This window comes from Aquarana catesbeiana, linkage group LG09, assembly GCF_042186555.1.
Source record: "Aquarana catesbeiana isolate 2022-GZ linkage group LG09, ASM4218655v1, whole genome shotgun sequence".
NCBI lineage: Eukaryota > Metazoa > Chordata > Amphibia > Anura > Ranidae > Aquarana > Aquarana catesbeiana.
This window is the reverse complement of record NC_133332.1, coordinates 89534430-89550466: the sequence shown is the minus strand read 5'-3', so window position 1 is coordinate 89550466 and position 16037 is coordinate 89534430. Positions and strand designations below refer to the sequence as shown.

At 42.6% G+C, this 16037-nt stretch overlaps 1 long non-coding RNA gene across 1 annotated transcript in view; it reads left to right on the top strand.

The window, feature by feature from the left end:
* The first annotated feature begins 3410 nt into the window (after positions 1-3410).
* The window catches only part of LOC141107909 (uncharacterized), a 229975-nt gene continuing 217348 nt past the window's right edge, over positions 3411-16037 (top strand). The window contains exons 1-2 of the long non-coding RNA XR_012235982.1: positions 3411-3674; positions 3790-3845. This is a non-coding gene — a long non-coding RNA (uncharacterized lncRNA). The remainder of the gene's footprint in view (positions 3675-3789; positions 3846-16037) is intronic.

Genomic DNA, 16037 nt, shown 5'->3' with positions numbered 1-16037 from the left:
GACAAGGGCCTCTTCCCGACAACCCTGGCCGTTGGTTCTCGGGGTCTGCGGGCGGGGGGCTTATCGGAATCTGGGAGCCCCCTTTAATAAGGGGGCCCCCAGATCCCGGCCCCCCACCCTATGTGAATGAGTATGGGGTACATGGTACCCCTACCCATTCACCTAGGGAAAAAGTGTAAGTAATAAAATACACTACACAGGTTTTTAAAATATTTTATTAGAGCTCCGGGGGGGGGTCTTCCTCCGGCTTCGGGGGTCTTCTTCCGGCTTCGGGGGTCCCTCCGCTTCATCTTCTCCCGGCGTCCGGTTGGTTCTTCTCCGCTCTCTTCTCCCGGTGTTCCAGTTCTTCGGCTGGCTCCTCCGCTGTCTTCAGGTAGCTCTCTTGCCAGCAGAGGTCCGGACTTCTGGGCTTCTGGGCTTCTGGGCTTCTTCTCTTCTCTTCTCTTCTCCAGATGTTGACACGACGCTCTCTCCGGCTGGACTGCTCTCCGAGGGCTGCGTTGTGACTTATATAGGCGGAGACCCCGCCCCCTTTTGATGTCACAGTCCCTGGGCATGCTGGGACTGTGACATTTTAGGGGGCCTGGTCACTGGGTGATGTTGACCACGCCCCCTAAAACGTCACAGTCCCAGCATGCCCAGGGACTGTGACATCAAAAGGGGGCGGGGTCTCCGCCTATATAAGTCACAACGCAGCCCTCGGAGAGCAGTCCAGCCGGAGAGAGCGTCGTGTCAACATCTGGAGAAGAGAAGAGAAGAAGCCCAGAAGCTCAGAAGTCCGGACCTCTGCTGGCAAGAGAGCTACCTGAAGACAGCAGAGGAGCCGGCCGTAGAAGAGAGCGGAGAAGAATCAACCGGACGCCGGGAGAAGATGAAGCGGAGGGACCCCCGAAGCCGGAAGAAGACCCCCGAAGCCGGAGGAAGACCCCCCCCCCGGAGCTGTTTAATAAAATATTTTAAAAATCTGTGTAGTGTGTTTTTTTGCATACACTTTTTCCCTAGGTGAATGGGTAGGGGTAACATGTACCCCATACTCATTCCCATAGGGTGGGGGGCCGGGATCTGGAGGCCCCCTTATTAAAGGGGGCTCCCAGATTCCGATAAGCCCCCCGCCCGCAGACCCCGACAACCAACGACCAGGGTTGTCGGGAAGAGGCCCTTGTCCTCATCAACATGGGGACAAGGTGCTTTGGGGTGAGGGGCCCCGCAGGGCGCCCCCCTCCCCCAAAGCACCCACCCCCCATGTTGAGGGCATGCGGCCTGGTACGGTTCAGGAGGGGGGGGCGCTCGCTCGTCCCCACCCCCTTTCCTGACCGGCCAGGTTGCGAGCTCGGATCGGGGTCTGGTATGGATTTTAGGGGGGACCCCATGCCGTTTTTTCAGCGTAGGGGCTTCCCTTTAAAATCCATACCAGACCTAAGGGCCTGGTATGCCCCACGCTCGCCGCAATAGGAAAATTTGTTTTTCCTATTGCAGCGAGCGCGAGATGCAATACCCTGCCCTCGTGTTGTATCTGGTCCGTCGGACCAGCATACACACGAGCGGGCTTTCCGTCGGACCAGCACACACACGAGCGGACTTTCCGCCCGAAACTGAGTCCGACGGAAAGATTTAAAACATGTTTCAAATCTAGGTCCGGCGGGCTTTTGGGAAGAAGTCCGCTGGAAAAGTCCGCCGGCGCCCACACACGGGCGGATTGTCCGGCAGACTCTGGTCCGCCGGACCAAGTATGCCGGAAAGTCCGACCGTGTGTACGTGGCATTACTGATCTTTACATAGCTGTGTGTTTTCCATCTGTCTAAACAAAACTATACAGTTGCTTTCAGTTCTGTAAAAAGGTTACTGATAATAAGGCTGCATATTTTGCAGATATGTGCATAGAGAAGTGCTATTGTGCAACTTCCTTACATATAGTATAAGAATAGATGCTGAGCATTACACCCAGTATACAGGACTATGCCCAGCACACAATCTACATATTACTGTGCAGTATTCATACATGCTTAAATTATATGTGAACCCTCACCTTGTAAAACAACTCATTCAGTTTAAAATAGAAATGAAAATCAAAACATTTGTATATACGTATAAAAAGTATAATAAATACCTCCCCCCCCTTCTTTTTCAAAGTGACCACATGCCCTCTGTTCTCCGCTGCATAGGGAGCAGAAATAACAGCACACTGATCTTCCCAGTGAATGGCTGTGCAGTTAGGGGGGGGGTTCTGATTATTGTATTAGCCCCCAACAAAGCCAGAAAACTGACCATTCTGTGCTTTTATGGCTAGTGTGGTCAGTTTTTAATAAGAAAGCAGAGGGACTGGCAGGAACACCAGGGATTTCACACAAAGGAAGAAATACAAAGAGGACATGGTACTTCTTCATACAAGTACATGGTACAGTAGACACATATCAGGAATAGTAAATATTTGGTTTACATATTTTTAATTTTCAATTCATCACAGAACTGAAAAAAAAAACTGAAAAATGACCAGGCATACACTGATGTTTCTTAAATCTAAAACAGAATATATGATCAAATATTAGATCAGTGCCATGTAATTAAGGATTATCAGTGCCATGTGTATACTGTACAACCTATATTAATAGATAAGTCACTTCTACCTAGACAATTTTAATATTACAATTGAGGCCATTAAAGTTTCAGATTGAAACAATCATTTTCCATGCAATAAAAAAGAGCCACAACTACCACTTGGTGGCTTATGAACCATTACATTGTAGATTAGTGCCCATTTTCTCACCATGCTCAGATGAAGGCACAGGCCCTTTTAACTCCTTTTCCCACAATTCCCTAGGTTCCTGGACATTCCTAGAAAGGATACATTTCTCTGTTTCTCTCCCTCAGCAGCTCAGAGAGACCACACCTGATGGGGTAAGTGATCTGCGGCCAAGAGAGAGGCCCTCCACTGCCAGAACTGGTGTGCAGGCAGCCAGGCAGGACAATCATTTCATGCAGCTTTCTTTGATTGCTACTCGAGTACAGCAGTTCCAGGAGAAAATTAAAGTACTAAGTCCCATCCAGACTCACTGTTGTTACAGAGTCTTATACAGTAGAGTATACTATGCAGCCACATTACCCTGACCCTACAGATTCATGATGCGTTCATTGTCTATATCTGTAAATTGCAGGTTACAGTTACCTCCTCTTTGATAATTCAGCTGATTACCTATTTTGTTAAAATAGTTGAACTTCAGTTTAAATGAGCTAAATACATTCCAGCTGTATCGAAGCAAAGGGTGTTAAACACCCCTACAGTTAATTTTCATTGGAAAGCAGCTACAGCCTGAGTAAAAAAGCTGTACCCTGCCAGAATGCAGTAAAGAAGAACGCTTGCACTCTGTATGGAAGCAGCACTTTGCTACAATGTAAAGTAGTGAATGTACAGCTTGTATAACAATGTAAATTTGCTGTCCCCTCAAAAACGAGCAGTTCACCCATGTTGTGCGGGAACAGCCCCACTGCATAGGGAAAACAAATGGCCGGAGTTCAGCTTTAACAGAACAGATCAGAGATAGAGGATGTGTGCGCACTAAGTCATTGGTTTGTGGTCAGTATTTTGCATTTCCTTTTTGGACTAAAGCCCATGAAAAGTAGAATAAAAACCAGTCTGTGAAGATTCCTCGGCATAGTAAAGTCCGTCTACATATCAGGTACGGGGGCTGGAGAGGGACACACTATATTGTATTGTAATATTTCCATGTCTTTGTGTTTCATGTTATAATTCCAGTTGGTGTCAGTCACTCATAGCTCATTATCATTTTATAGGTCTTCATTGTGCCTCTCCTACTACCTAACAGGATACAAGATACGATACAAGGGTGGTGAGTAACTTCGTCATGTTTATGTTTTCTTTCTTATCATATGTTAAATCTGATCTACATATATATATATATATATATATATATATATATATATATATATATATTTTTTTTTTTTTTAATTCATTTTACAATTGTATAATGTATGGTTCAATTTATACACATACTGATCCCGTTATGGACACCTCCAAGGAAGGAACTATCTCCAGAAAGGGATTATTTCCCATTTTTTCCTCAGAAGACATGTATGATGTAGGGTAGAGCTCCAAAGGGATGAAGCTAAGGGGAAAATAATACTGGGAGTATGCTATAGGCCCCCTAACCTGAGGGAGGAAGTGGAGACGGATCTCCTATCACAAATTGGATTAGCAGCAAGGATGGGAAGTGTTATCATAATGGGGGATTTTAATTATCCAGACATTGACTGGGCGGAGGGAACCGCGCATTCATTTAAGGCTCGCCAGTTCCTTAATGTCTTGCAGGACAATTTTATGGGTCAGATGGTAGACGCACCAACTAGAAATAAAACATTACTGGATCTACTGATTACCAACAACACAGACCTGATCACAGATGTGGAAATACGGGGCAATTTAGGTAACAGCGATCACAGGTCAATTAGTTTCAGTATAAATCACACAAATAGGAAACATGAAGGGAACACAAAGACACTGAATTTCAAAAGAGCCAACTTCCCTAAACTACAAACCTTGCTAAAAGGCATAAATTGGGATAAAATATTAGGAACAAAGAATACGGAGGAGAGCTGGGTTTGCTTTAAGAGCATATTAAATAAGGGCATTAGCCAATGTATCCCATTGGGTTATAAATTTAAAAGAGCGAACAAAAATCCTGGATGGCTTAACTCCAATGTAAAAATGCATATAAAAGCAAAGGAGAAGGCCTTCAAAAAATACAAGGTTGAGGGATCATCCTCAGCATTCAGACTTTATAAAGAATGCAATAAGAAATGTAAGGGTGCAATTAGGACGGCTAAGATAGAACATGAAAGACACATAGCGGAGGAGAGCAAAAAAAATCCCAAGAAATTCTTTAAGTATGTAAACAATAAAAAAGGGAGGACAGACCATATTGGCCTCATAAACAATGAGGAAGGACATCTGGTTACAAAGGATGGGGAGATGGCAAAGGTATTGAATTTATTCTTCTCCTCAGTCTTCACGAGTGAATCGGGGGGCTTCAGTAACCAAAACTGCAGTGTTTATCCCCATGACACAACACAGGAAGCACCTCCATGGTTAACAGTGGACGGAATTAAAATTAGACTTGAGAAACTTAACATTAATAAATCACCGGGACCAGATGGCTTGCATCCGAGGGTACTTAGGGAACTCAGTCAGGTGATTGCCAGACCGTTGTTCCTATTTTTACAGACAGTCTATTGACTGGAATGGTACCAGCTGATTGGAGAAAAGCCAATGTAGCACCAATATTTAAAAAGGGCCCAAAAAACATCCCTGGGAATTACAGACCAGTTAGCCTAACATCAATAGTATGTAAACTCTTGGAAGGGATGATAAGGGACTATATACAAGATTTTAGTAATAAGAACGATATCATTAGCAGTAATCAGCATGGATTCATGAAGAATCGTTCTTGCCAAACCAATCTATTAACCTTCTATGAGGAGGTGAGTTGCCATCTAGATAAAGGAAGGCCCGTAGACGTGGTGTATCTGGATTTTGCAAAAGCATTTGACACAGTTCCCCATAAACGTTTACTGTACAAAATAAGGTCCATTGGCATGGACCATAGGGTGAGTACATGGATTGAAAACTGGCTACAAGGGCGTGTTCAGAGGGTGGTGATAAATGGGGAATACTCAGAATGGTCAGGGGTGGGTAGTGAGGTTCCCCAGGGTTCTGTGCTGGGACCAATCCTATTTAATTTGTTTATAAACGATCTGGAGGATGGGATAAACAGCTCAATCTCTGTATTTGCAGACGATACTAAGCTAAGCAGGGCAATATCTTCTCCGCAGGATGTGGAAACCTTGCAAAAAGACCTGAACAAATTAATGGGGTGGGCGACTACATGGCAAATGAGGTTCAATGTAGAAAAATGTAAAATAATGCATTTGGGTGGCAAAAATATAAATGCAATCTATACACTGGGGGGAGAACCTCTGGGGGAATCTAGGATGGAAAAGGACCTGGGGGTCCTAGTAGATGATAGGCTCAGCAATGGCATGCAATGCCAAGCTGCTGCTAATAAAGCAAACAGAATATTGGCATGCATTAAAAGGGGGATCAACTCCAGAGATAAAACGATAATTCTCCCGCTCTACAAGACTCTGGTCCGGCCGCACCTGGAGTATGCTGTCCAGTTCTGGGCACCAGTCCTCAGGAAGGATGTACTGGAAATGGAGCGAGTACAAAGAAGGGCAACAAAGCTAATAAAGGGTCTGGAGGATCTTAGTTATGAGGAAAGGTTGCGAGCGCTGAACTTATTCTCTCTGGAGAAGAGACGCTTGAGAGGGGATATGATTTCAATTTACAAATACTGTACTGGTGACCCCACAATAGGGATAAAACTTTTTCGCAGAAGAGAGTTTAATAAGACTCAGGGCCACTCATTACAATTAGAAGAAAAGAGGTTTAACCTTAAACTACGTAGAGGGTTCTTTACTGTAAGAGCGGCAAGGATGTGGAATTCCCTTCCACAGGTGGTGGTCTCAGCGGGGAGCATTGATAGCTTCAAGAAACTATTAGATAATCACCTGAATGACCGCAACATACAGGGATATGCAATGTAATACTGACACATAATCACACACATAGGTTGGACTTGATGGACGTGTGTTTTTTTTCAACCTCACCTACTATGTAACTATGTAACTATGTAACTATGATGCCTGGGGATGCCTGCACACAATGGAAAGGGACTTTTTTTTCACATGTTCACAAATCCTATTCTAGAATAGACTATTTCATTGCCGACAAGCTTCTCCTGCCAAAGATCACTAAAGCCTGCATCCACAATATAACTTGGTCCGACCATGCACCAATCACACTTGAAATTAACCAAGGGTTACCTTGCTCGAATAGCTACATATGGAGAAATAACGCCTTTATTCTTTCGCAGGAATCACTTGTCGGTTCTGAGAAAAAATTTGGAGGAATTTTTTGTAATTAATGATAAAGAACCGATAAACTGCACTACTCTATGGTGTACACACAAAGCCTATGCTAGAGGCCTCCTTATACAGGCAGCAACAAGGGAAAAAAAAAAGAAAACCAATATGGTAAATAATACCTTAAAAGACATAGCCAAATTAGAAGAACTACACAAAAAAACCCCCAAAGACATTAACCTAGATCACCGTCTTACTCAACTAAGATCTAAACTAAGAGCCATTCTAATATCAGACCAAGACAAAATAAAAAAAAAATAAAAGTAAACTATTACTCCCAGAACAACAAAGCAGGGAAACTACTAGCGTCCCAACTCCGGCAACGCCAAATAAAGAATAAAATACATAAATTAGCACATCATACCTCCGGTAAAGTAGTAATCAACCCCCAAGAAATAGCAGATACATTCGCACAATACTATGAGTCACTATACAACCTAAAAGACGAAAGCAATACTCCCCAAACTAACCTAGACAATATAACAAAATTCTTAGATAATATAAAATTACCAAATATCGACCCTATTGATCTAGAACAGTGTTTCTCAACTCCAGTCCTCAAGGCGCACCAACAGGTCATGTTTTCAGGATTTCCACTATTTTGCACAGGTGATTTGATCAGTTTCTTTGCCTTAGTAATTACCACAGCCATTTCATCTGAGGGAAATCCTGAAAACATGACCTGTTGGTGCGCCTTGAGGACTGGAGTTGAGAAACACTGATCTAGAACAATTGAATAAATCAATATCACCTGAAGAAACCCTTAAAGTAATCAAAGAACTACCCAAAAACAAAACACCAGGAGCTGATGGCCTATCAGGGGAGTATTACATGGCCTTCAAAGAAACTCTAGTTCCATATCTAACTAACATATTTAACCATCTAGCTAACTCTTATGCCCCGTACACACGGTCGGACTTTGTTCGGACATTCCGACAACAAAATCCTAGGATTTTTTCTGACGGATGTTGGCTCAAACTTGTCTTGCATACACACGGTCACACAAAGTTGTCGGAAAATTTGATCGTTCTGAACGCGGTGATGTAAAACACGTACGTCGGGACTATAAATGGGGCAGTGGCCAATAGCTTTCATCTCTTTATTTATTCTGAGCATGCATGGCACTTTGTCCGTCGGATTTGTGTACAAATGATCGGAATTTCTGACAACGGATTTTGTTGTCGGAAAATTTTATATCCTGCTCTCAAACTTTGTGTGTCGGAAAATCCAATGGAAAATGTGTGATGGAGCCCACACACGGTCGGAATTTCCGACAACAAGGTCCTATCACACATTTTTCATCGGAAAATCCGACCGTGTGTACGGGGCATAATTCTTTTCCCAAAGAACAATTGGAAGCAATTATAATAATATGTATATAATATTACAATACCGAAACAGGGTAAAGACCCCTCATCCCCTCTAAATTATAGACCCATTTCATTATTAAATTCTGACCTAAAAATCTATGCAAAAATCCTAGCCAACAGATTAGTAAACATAACCCCCCAACTAATAGGACCAGACCAAGTAGGATTCACTAAAGGGAGACAAGCACCAGACAGCACTGGAAGAATTCTTAATATAATTGACCAAATTCATACTGATCGAACTCCCTCCTTACTTCTAGCATTAGATGCAGAAAAGGCGTTCGATAGAATGCACAGGATATACATTTCCAAAACTCTAGACAAATTTGTATTTCAAGGATTCATCCACTCGGCAATTATGACACTATACTCCCATCCTACGGCCAAAGTACTCACATCAGGTATAATTTCTAAAACTTTCTCCCTTACTAACGGAACTAGACAAGGATGCCCACTATCCCCATTCATTTTCTCACTAGCAATAGAACCACTTGCGGAATATATAAGATCAACCCCCAACATTAAAGGTATAACTATAGGACAATAGTAACATAAAGTAGGATTATTCGACATCATACTTACATTAACCAATCCTACCTCTTCCCTACCTGAAGCTGAAAAATTACTAGATAAATTTGGGGAGGTATCGTACTGTAAATAAACCAAAACAAATGCTATGCTCTCCCTATGAACATTCCCAAGACACTAATCAATACACTACACAAGGAAAATGGCTTTAACTGGGATAACTGCACAATAAGCTATTTGGGAATACAACTTACCTACCCACCAACCAAAATATACGAAGCTAATTACCCCCACCTTTTAGACCTAGTCAACAAAGATTTAAAAAACATACAAAAAAACACAACTTTCTTGGGTAGGGAAAATAGCCGCATTTAAAATGCAAACCCTCCCTAAAATACTATACCATTTTAGATGTTTACCCATCCCAATCCCGTCCAAATTTTTCACGCAACTGAATACAAAACTTAAAAGGTGCATATGGAACGTAGGGGTGCTGAAATTAATTGTTGCATCGATGCATCGCGGTTCGGGTGTCCCCGATGCGGCATCGATGCATAAGGACCGGAAAATCGATGTCCGGTGACGTCATTATTACTAGCCCCGCCCCTCCCGGGAAAGCGCTCCGAGCGTATTTTTAAAATGACTTTATTTTAATTAATGTTGTATTACAAAGGATGCTGTGCCCCCGCTGTATGTGCTTTTTAAAAAACAATGTCACTTCATACCGAATTTCGCCGTAGTACAATCATGTGACTCCCAGCCCATCCCACCCCTCTCCGCTCTTCTCTTCCGTCTCCTGAGTCCTGACGTCAGCGGTGAATTCTCAGTCCCGCCTGGCTCTCTTCTGATACCATAACTATAGTCAGGGGGCGGGACTGGAAATTCCCCGCTGACGCCAGGACTCAGGAGACACATGAGAGGAGAGCGGAGAGGAGAGCGGAGAGGGGCGGGATGAGCCGGGAGTCACATGATCGTACTACGGCGAAATTCGGTATGAAGTGACATCGTTTTTTAAAAAGCACATACAGCGGGGGCACAGGATCCATTGTAATACAACATTTATTAAAAGAAAGTAATTGTGGGGGGGTTAGTGATGGCTGCATTTAATGGGCACAGGTGGCTGCGTTTGGGCACAGGTGGCTGCGTTTGACGGGCACAGGTGGCTGCGTTTGGGCACAGGTGGCTGCGTTTGACGGGCACAGATGGCTGCATTTGATGGGCACAGGTGGCTGCATTTGACAGGCACAAGTGGCTGCATTTGGGCACAGGTGGCTGCATTTGATGGGCACAAGTGGCTGCGTTTGGGCACAGGTGGCTGCGTTTGATGGGCACAGGTGGCTGCGTTTGACGGGCACAGGTGGCTGCGTTTGGGCACAGGTGGCTGTGTTTGGGCACAGGTGGCTGCGTTTGACGGGCACAAGTGGCTGTGTTTGGGCACAGTTGGCTGCGTTGGATGGGCACAGTGGCTACGTTTGACGGGCACAAGTGGCTGCGTTTGACGGGCACAAGTGGCTGCGTTTGACGGGCACAAGTGGCAGCGTTTGACGGGCACAGTGGCTGTGTTTGATGGGCACAGTGGCTGCATTTGATGGGCACAGTGGCTGCATTTGATGGGCACAGTGAGGCTGCATTTGATGGGGGAGGTTCAGTATTTTTCAGTTTGTTTGCGCCCCCCAAAAAAATTTTGAGCACCAGCTGCCACTGGTCAGCACAGAGACAGTACAGGGAACTTCACAGGGCTGTTTGTCATCTGTGGATTCTATCCCTTCTGACCTCCAAGCAGCCGTGTGTGTGTGAATCTCTGTACCTTGTAGTGCACCAGATTAGTGCACTTTTTAAGGGAGTGAGGTTATTTTTAATTCAAAGCAGAGTTCCAGTAAATTTTTTGTTTGTTAGAAGTCAGCAGCTACAAAAAAGTGCATCTTCTGACTTTTAATAAATAGACACTCACCTGTCCCACAATCCAGTGACGTGGCCACCCAAACCCTCCTTCTCTCCCCTGCCTGTCCACAGCGCTGGCAATACTACTGTGGGCATCCGGCTGTGACAGCTTGCAGCTTTACAGCCGGGTGCGAATGTCTCACTGCGCTTTCCTGCATAGCCGGGCAATCTTTTGGGAACTGTGATGTCTCCCAGAAGATTGCAGGGTGGCCCAAGCGGAAGCGGGAGCTCGTCGGTAATCGTGATGCATCGTGGAATCGAATCATTGACCAGATAATCGTAATCGAATCGAATCGTGAGACCAGTGAAGATGCGCACCCCTAATGGAACGGAAAGAAACCCAGAGTGGCATTTTCCATCTTAACTACCAGAAAATTTTAGGGGGAATGAACCTACCTGACATCAAACACTACTATTATGCAACCCTATTAGATCAGATGAGATATTGGTTTTACAACACGAAAGACGGACGAACTATGGCTAAACATCGAGAAACAAGTCACAAAAAGACACAACCTGTATGCCTTAGCAATAGCTTACGATATACTACCAAAGATTAATATACCTAAACTACTCAGTATCAGATCCACATTAATAGCTTGGAAACATATACTTTCAAAAACTAAAAATATCCAAAATAAAATAAATGTAATGATTCCGACAGGAGCAATCAATTATTGTAAAATACGTCTAAATTCTGATGAATGGGTTAAAGATCACTCTAAATAAATTGAGGAAACATACCAAACTAAAAGATTTCAACCCGACTAACCCTGTAGAAATCCCTTTAACTATATGGCGATTTTTCACACGTCAAAATCAACTATCAATAAAAGGAATTTCTCTTTTTTATGATCTATTATCGACTCACCCATTTGACAATAAAAACACACAAATTATTAAATGGGAGAGAGATCTAGAACAAAAATTTACCTGGGAACAATGGAAAAAAGCCATTCATATATCTAGCAAGTAGTCAGCATGGGACAATGCACAAAAAATACTCAATAGGTGGTATCTGACCCCATATAGATTATCGAAAATATATCCCTCAACATCTAATTTATGTTGGAGATGCAATGATCAGACGGGTAACCTTTTACACATTCTATGGAACTTTAAAAGTTTGCAAAGCTTCTGGAATATAATAACTTCCTTCATTGCAGACCTTAAGGGCATCCTAAATAAACTAAACCCTGCCACAGCCTTGCTAGGTATTAATTTAGATATATATCCTAAAGAATTCAGAACAATTGTATTCCACACACTAATAGCAGCAAGACTCACTATATCCAGCCTCTGGAAATCCAGTAATACACCCAATTTATCGACAGTTATAGCCAGATTTAATACACATGCCCAATACGAATTAATGCTGGCTTATAAAAACTATTCCACCATTACATTTAGAAAGAAATGGAGTACTTAGATATCCCATCCCAAAGCATCCAATTACTTAAAACAATGTAATATATAATCTTATGACAAGTTGGAAGTACACTGAAGTCATATATAAACATACCTCAGATGTAGTATATCATCCTGGACCTACTTTATTAAAGAGGGAGTCCACCTAAATCCACCTAAAAAAAAAAAAAATATTAAAAGCCAGCAGCTACAAATACTGCAGCTGCTGACTTTTAATAAATGGCCACTTAACCTGTCCCAGGGTTCAGCGATGTCGGCAGCCAACGCCGATAACCCGCTCGATTCTCGGCAGCTGCTGCCGCCATCCTAGGTGAGGGAATCAGGAAGTGAAACGTTGCGGCTTCACTTCCCGGTTCCCTACTGCGCATGCGTGAGTCACGCTGTGCATCGTAACTGGTCCCCGCTATCTCCTGGGACCTGTGTGTTTCCCAGGAGACAGCGCGGAGGGACAGGAAGAGGCATAGACTCCCGTGGGAGTCTATGTTGGAAGTGGATGCAAATACCTGTCTTAGACAGGTATCTGCACCCCCCTCCCCCCTGAAAGGTGCGAAATGTGACACCGGAGGGGGGGGGAGGGTTACGAAAAGCGGAAGTTCCATTTTTGTGTGGAACTCCGCTTTAACCTTTGCAACAAGTTTTGTTCAGTTAATCAGTTAATTTAAATATATATATATATTTATTTATTTTTTTTTTTTTTTATGTTTTCCTTACAATTTTCTGTATTCAACTAATTAACTCAATTGGTGGCCTATCCATGCCTACAGTTTGAACCCAATAGGGGTAGGCTGGTACAGACTATCAATTACTGTATTTGTATAAAAATATTCTTAAGAACTATTGCAAAGAAGTTAGTCACAATAATTATCGTGACAATGCCAATCTGTATTGTTAAGAAAATCCCTTCAATAAAAATCTATTGTTAAAAAAAAAAATTATACACATACCAGTTTTTAGATGATTTTTATTTTATTTTTTCAGCACCCATATTCTCATGTTTTGTTTAGTACTCATGTTCTCATTTTTGTGCAATTTTGACACTCCCATTACTATTAACTGTTTGGTTTTAATTATGAACCCGTTCAGAGGATATTATATCGATATCAGATTGATATCAAAATCTTCTTTCTAGCCCTATTGAATAGAAAGTACTAGGGTGTAACGAGCCCCTTGCTCGCTCGGTTCCACTCTCCCGACACTCCTCTGCAGCTATAGAATCAGATTGCGGATCGCAACATCTGATTGTTCGGTCATCCGATGCTCCGGGATTAGAACTACAGCTATGTGCCGTTCTAATCCAGTTGTGTAGCTCAGAACAAACACCAGGCAGGCTGTATGTAAGTTCAACCAGGAAGCTCTCTTTATTGACAGGAATACAGTCTCTTTTATACAATAAAAGAGGAGGTGTATACCTCCTGCTCATATTACTCTAACAATACAGCTGTGACCAGAAACCTAATTAACATGGGCTAATTAACTAATCCCTTTAGACAGCCTAGATGACTCAGACATGACCTTTAGGCCATACTGGCTGTCTTGTAGCTCAGAAAACCCAATCAACATTATCACAATAGCAGAGTTAATTAACACAAACATAAATGGGGATCTAATAACACATTCTAGCAGGCAACAGACAGATAGGTGGCTGGAATTTACATCAGCATCTCCTAACAGTATTTGTCCAAGCATTATGAAACAGACACTATTCCTAATATGGCAAATCCAGGGTCCCCAGAGTCTGTGTGTCCTGGGGGACCAGGACCCGAATCCACAGTAATACCACCTCAAGGGTCCCCAGGCATACAGCTCACAAAAAGCACCGTTCCCCCAAATGCCAGGGCCCACGATCGATCGGCAAGAGGCTAGCATTCATTCCCCTCCAAAAGTCTCTCTCTCGGCTAGGTCTGTCACATAGGGCAACAGGATTTTCTTGGTACCATCAAGGACATTACAACATGATTAAAAACATATAAGCTTTATTACATATACCAATTATGACAGACGACTCATTGTTAAAACTCGTTAAAAAAGTTTTTCCCTCTGAAGCTGGCTATACTAAAGCTCCAACAAGATACCTATATTCATCAGCGAGTGGTCAAAGCAAAATGGAATAAAGTGAATATATAGTATTAACCAAATCTCAACATGTTTCGTGGATAGCTCCTTCAGGAGTTCAGTGAGGGAATGAAATTCTGTAACAAAGAACATAATAGTAATAATAACCAATAATTATACAAAACTAATTGTGTAATTTATGTGTATTTGGTGAACATGGTGACCAGTCAATACTCACCCAAGATGTCAAATAAAGTAGGTTAGACACAGGCCATATGGAGGCACCCAATCAATCCCCAGGGGCAACCATCAGAGAAGGTACATAAGCCATATATTAGCTGTATAGATCAAATAGCATTGAAAAGGCAGAGTAACAACACCAATGGTACACTTGCCATGTTAGCAAAGATTTAAAAAAAAAAGTCACCTCATAAGGATATTCCAATGTTGTATCAATTAAAAAAACACACAATATATGTCCATAAAGTAGTAAAATCTGAATTGTAACACAAATAATATGTATAGACCACGTACCAAATTAAGATACAGACATATATATAGCACATTGATGGAAATTAGGAAGAGCCTTACATACCACAAATTTCCAATCTCAAGTTCAGATGGAGACAGGGCAGGACATTGAAAAGAAAAACAGCAGGCAGATACCTCATGATGCTATTGTACCACTATAACAGGTAAAAACCAAGCCAAGATAAGAAATGTTTTTTTTTTTGGAACTATTTATTATTTTGGCATGGTTTTTACCTGCTATGGTGGTGCAATAGCTGCATGAGGTATCTGCCTGCTGTTTTTTCAATGCCCCGCCTTGCCTCCATCTAAACTTGAGAATGGAAATTTGTATTTTATGTAAGGCTCTTCTTAATTTCCATCAATGTGCTAGATATATAGTATCTCACAAAAGTGAGTACACCCCTCACATTTTTGTAAATATTTTATTACATCTTTTCATGTGACAACACTGAAGAAATGACACTTTGCTACAATGTAAAGTAGTGAGTGTACAGCTTGTATAACAGTGTAAATTTGCTGTCCCCTCAAAATAACTCAACACACAGCCATTAATGTCTAAACTGCTGGCAACAAAAGTGAGTACACCCCTAAGTGAAAATGTCCAAATTGGGCCCAATTAGCCATTTTCCCTCCCCGATGTCATGTGACTCGTTATCTTTACAAGGTCTCAGGTGTGAATGGGGAGCAGGTGTGTTAAATTTGGTGTTATCACTCTCATTATGGTCACTGGAAGTTCAACATGGCACCTCATGGCAAAGAATTCTCTGAGGATCTGAAAAAAAGAATTGTTGCGCTACATAAAGATGGCCTCGGCTATAAGAAGATTGCCAAGACCCTGAAACTGAGCTGCAGCACGGTGGCCAAACCATACAGCGGTTTAACAGGACAGGTTCCACTCAGAAAAGGCCTTGCCATGGTCGACTAAAGAAGTTGAGTGCACGTGCACAGCGTCATATCCAGACGTTGTCTTTGGGAAATAGACGTATGAGTGCTGCCAGCATTGCTGCAGAGGTTGATGGGGTGGGGGGTCAGCCTGTCAGTGCTCAGACCATACGCCGCACACTGCATCACATTAGTCTGCATGGCTGTCATCCCAGAAAGAAGCCTCTTCTAAAGATGATGCACAAGAAAGCCCGTAAACAGTTTGCTGAAGACAAGCAGACTAAGGACATGGATTACTGGAAACATGTC